Below are 4,970 nucleotides of genomic sequence, written 5' to 3'. Positions count from 1 at the left end.
TCAGCAATTTAGAAATGAACACGTGTAATCCATTTTTTCTAGCATTTGTTATCAATTCTTTGTCCTGTGTTACATCGAGTGTCGGCAGAAAAAGGGTTTTTCTACTTCATTAATAAAGAGCTTTTGATACAAAACCCAATGCCTGGTGTATTGAAAAAGTCTCGTGTTTTCTTAGCTTACCCTTCCCCCACCCCCTTCCTCACCCACGAAACACGAATTTTTGCTCATCGATTGCCACGAAAATAACATAAGACACCCTAACATAAAAGTTATACAGACCAGGGTAACGAAACCAATTTGAAATAAACTTTTCTCGTTGAAATTTTCCTTTTCCTCCTCATTCTTTTTCAAAAAAACAATGTATGAGACAACTGAAAGAAAAAATCTTCTCCAAAGGTTTCTAAAATGTTAAATCATGGTAAATTATAAAATAATAGAAACCAGTTACTTCTCGTGTAAGTTTGAACAAGTTATTTGCTTTGGATCGTGAAATCACAATGAGGAACCAGAGGCAAAATAATTTTAGAATAAAATGCTAACGTAATCATTGCCAAATTTTGTGAATTTTATTCAACTTTGCCAAACGTTAAATTGGTTTTATCTTCGATAATCATGATTCAAAGTGTAAGTTAAATATTCGAAAAATAACACAGAATCCTTTTGGTTGCACTAGTTGATTTTTTTTTTGCTTGATTTTGAACAAGTAATCAATGAATTGTTTTTAACTGTAATTTATTTGGTTTTGTGGTCTGTATAACTGAAAATTCTAAGAAACGTTTAAAATAGACCGAACCAGGCATCAGGGTTTATACACCAAGCTCGTGACACGACAAGAGAACAAAGGCACATACTTTTCTGTACGTTTTTTAACCAAATCAAGCCAAACTGGTCAGTTCTATCTTTTTCTAGGTGCACTATAAAACGGAGGGTCCCTGAAGTTCATTTGTCAGACAACAGCAAACACGATAATAAATCAAGCTTAGTCACAATAAGTAAACAAAAAATTATCAAAATAAGACTGATTGCAATTGTTTACGATGATACAACCCCCGCGAGTTCAAACTCACTCAAAGTTCATGTTTATTTGGAGTACAAAATTTTAGCATTTTTCTAATAATTTTTTAAATTCACATCTTGCCGGCGACAAACGAGGAAAGTTGAGAAATTGCTGAAAATTTGTTGAGGAATTAACAAGAATTTTTGCGTAGCTTAGTGTTGAAGGTAGGAGGAGTCCCTTTTATAGTGCACCTTCGTTTGAAAACAAACTTTTCGATAGAGAATCGTTTTCCCTATTTTGCATTGAAAGCCTGTGTTCTCTTGCTTGTCAACTGCAATTAATCACTTGATGAAGCGAACGTGTGAATATTTTTAAGGTGGCACTCTTATTGTATTCGGTGTTGCTGAATAAAATTTGTAATCAACTACCGATTGCTTTACGTTTCGTTCTTTGAAAATATCAGTGTCAAATTTCCTGTTAAAAAAAAATGAAAAATGTTCAATCCACTGTTCTTTTTTATCTTCGCTGTGCCTATAGAAAATCTTATTGCTTTGGAAACAGCCACGATTTGTATCAAATTGGATTGTTTGTTTTGCTCTAATTCTTTTTGGCTTCAAATTAAGTTTCGCTTCCACCTTAAAAATATGTTCTCTTGCAACATCAACTGTTACACAATGGTACTGAGAGTTTTGACACTGATAGACGCTAAACATTCGACAAATCTCCGTTTTTCTAGCGAAGGCTCAATAGAATAAACCCCCAAATAACATAACAACACGATCATAAATTTCTTCCGAAATCAACTAAAAGATCAACTTTTAAGACCCGTTTAACTTAAACGATTTCTCAAGGTTCGCATTTTTGTGTAAAGTTTACAAAACGTTCAGTACCATGTGTAACTCACTTAAAATGGCGGCTGAAATTAAATGATTTTTAAAATTTTCAAGAAATTTGTGCTGATTATCCTATCTTTCATGTCAAAATGTGCTTAGTAACTCGAAGTAGACAATCAGTAATCATTGCCTAATCTTGTCTGATAAATAAAAGATTGAAGTCCTTCTCCAATTTTAAAACCTACATCAGTCGCCATTTTACTAGATATTAGATAATTTTAAAGCTCTTATCTTTGTGGCATTTTCCCTTGACTCAGCGATTCCAGCTTGTCCTTAAGGATTCTTTCCTCTACCTCCCTCGGCGTCATGAAGTGTAGTTTTCCTGGAAATAGAAATAATAAATTCACTGTTACTAAATATCGAACTTTTTAACAACATAGGCAACAGTAAAAATTCTTTTCTTGTTTAGCGTACGACAACAAAATGAGCTCGACTACGGAGGCAAAAAAAAATCACAAATAACAGTTTTGAAAGCCAAATTTCAATTTAAACTCTTAGCTTCGCTTTGTATCAAAAACTCCAAAAGAAAAGCTCCTTAGTACGAAATAACTTTGCTGCAAAGCTTTTGCAAAATGTTTTCAGAATACAAATGACATATGCACGTGGCGGCGATGCACATTTTGTGCTTGTATACGGCTTTCGGCCAACGTTGTTAAACTAAACCCGTTATGTTTTTCCTCAGTGTTTCCGAAATCTAGAAATTTTATAGTCCGTGATTCCTTTAAATAATTTTTCGAACGAAAGAAAAGATACTTCTTTGCTGTCAAGTTTCGACCCGAAGCGACGCCCTGAAAGTGCGCGTGTTAAGTCACTTCGGGAACATTGTTTCCTTGTTTAGCTATCCGAAACAATTTACGTAATTCCAAAAGCTAGTAGTGCTCACCTTCAACGGTTGTAATAGTGTAGAGACTCCATTGTAGCTTCAAGTCCTTCTTCATGCATCAAGCATCTTCTTCCTTCAAAGGTCCAAACTTGTCCTCACCGGACGACACGTTTTCACACATCCACGACCTGTTTAGTTTGAAGCACGTTCAACAATTTGTCATGAATATGGATTAGAAACTCAAGCCAATCACTGATAAATACGTCATGGATTTGGCGCGAATTTTGTTTGCACGCTTTCTCACCAGCGAATTACGAACCGCCTAAAAACAAAGCGTTTGTAAAGCGCATGCTAACTAACTCCTGTTTGGTCGAGTCATAGGCGTACGAGGCGGGGGGCGGGGGGCTGCGCCCCCCGTGCCTTCGGGCCGCTTCGGGCCGCCAGAGGAGCGACTCTCACTCCGTCGGGCGACTGTGGTCAGTCCATTCTCTTCTCTTCGTTCCCCTTCCTGTCTCCCTCCGTCACCTCCTTCCTGTTGCGTGCGGCGGGGCCCCGCCGTCGCTGTGGGCTTGCTGACTCTGGCCTTCCATTTTTCCACGTTCTTCTCCGCTCTTCGTGGGGGCATGTTCCTCCCAAATCTTTTGCTGCGTGATCGGTTCGCACGTCCGATTCGCACGTTCTGTTGTTCTTTTCTTTGCCTGTTTTCGGCTTCCCTCCATTTTTTTTTCGGCACAGGTCTCCCCCCCCCAGGTCCGAAGGTGCCCGTACCCTATGGGTCGAGTTGCTTTCTTTCGTGTTTGCAAAACCTTGCATGTAAAATGGGAAAAAGGTGAAAAGAAAAAGTGTATTCCGGTGAAAATATGTGGCAAAAATAAACATTGCATTTCCTTACCTTGATCTCACTTGTGTTATTTTTTTTTTATCGGTAGAAGAAGACAGAATCGCAAAAAGGAAATTTTAAAGGCGAGATTTGCATTATTTAATAAAAAAATTATCAGCTTCCTCTACCTACCGTGTCTACCTCTGCGCAAAATACCGCACAATACTGCAGAAATAGAATCGATTTTACTTCTGCGCGCAAAATTTAAACGTGTTTTTATACTATCGGCAACATTGTGCGTTATTATTTAAGGAAATATCAACCTTCAGCCTTCCAAAATAAACGTTTTGGACATCGGATGGAGCGAATATACTTTTTGGACGAAGAAAAACACGCGCGGTATTGCCTTGCATTTGAAAAAATAAAACACCTGACAGCAAATGATTCCGCCAACTTACCATATAGACCGCTTTTTGGTCAAAACCCCTTTCCTTCTATTTTTGACCTCGAAGTAATTTTCTAGACTGCTTGCAGTCTGTTTCTCTCTCGATGTCGGAGTGCGAGGCTGGGAGGGTTTAAGACGCGCGAGGAGGATTGGGGCGAGACAAGTGTGCGCGCGCGATCGAGGACCCAAGCTCCTTCTCATCCACCCGCCATGCGCCAGTCAACCAGTTTGCTCGCGTTCCTGATGTCGTTCCTGATTACCGCGTGCTCCGACCCTAAGAGACCTTAGAGAAAAGGCAGATTACCAGTAGTCTATATTTTTTTCTTTTTAAAGCTCCAGATAGCATCGAGTGCAATAGATAACGATAAACCCGCATGCGCAACATTTGAAATCCTGCCATGACGAATACGGCGACTATGACGTTTCAGACGTCACAAACGAAAGTTTAAAACTAAGATTCGCACACAAGTTTTGAAGATGATGCATTTTGAAGCTGCTTTATCGCCGCACCACACTGCCACTATTTTATAAAAGCCATCCTTTAGAATGGCCACTGGAAGTTTCACAAATTGTAGTCTTTTTTTTTTTCAAAGAACTCAGGCAGCAGCTTCAAGACTCAACAAGGTAAGTTTCTAAAGTTTTCGATTTAGATATAGGATAGGAACCGCGTGACACCCGTATAACTAGGAATTATAAATATATTTTTTTATATGATTGACTGCCGGCAGTAGGCAATACTGCCGATACACCAAATCCCCCTGGTGATTCCACGGGGCAAAGAAAATCTTGACCCCGCGTAAGTTCTCGATTTCCTGATTATCAAAAATTACATTTAAGCACGAGGATAAAACATTTTGATCCCTGTGCCTATACTTTCACCAAAGGTGTCGATCTATGATTGCGCTGATGCAGTTTCACGGTGAAATAAGGACTTTTGTGTTTGCGTCGCTAGAGAAGGTAACAAGGGTTTTTTCCCCACACCAAATCCCCCT

General features: G+C 39.0%; 1 long non-coding RNA gene across 1 annotated transcript; it reads right to left on the bottom strand.

Annotated features, from left to right (window-relative positions):
- Positions 1-1,904: 1,904 nt before the first annotated feature.
- LOC144645517 (uncharacterized) lies at positions 1,905-4,052 on the bottom strand. The gene is made up of 3 exons (XR_013569299.1): positions 3,992-4,052; positions 2,774-2,901; positions 1,905-2,212 (listed from the first exon to the last, which is right to left on the bottom strand). It is a non-coding gene; the product is annotated as an uncharacterized LOC144645517 (long non-coding RNA).
- Between the last annotated feature and the right edge of the window lie 918 nt (positions 4,053-4,970).

Source organism: Oculina patagonica, chromosome 3 (genome assembly GCF_052425735.1).
Source record: "Oculina patagonica isolate OP01 chromosome 3, crgOcupat, whole genome shotgun sequence".
NCBI classification, from domain to species: Eukaryota; Metazoa; Cnidaria; class Anthozoa; order Scleractinia; family Oculinidae; genus Oculina; species Oculina patagonica.
The sequence above is the reverse complement of the archived record's forward strand: the minus strand, read 5'-3'. Positions and strand labels throughout refer to the sequence as shown.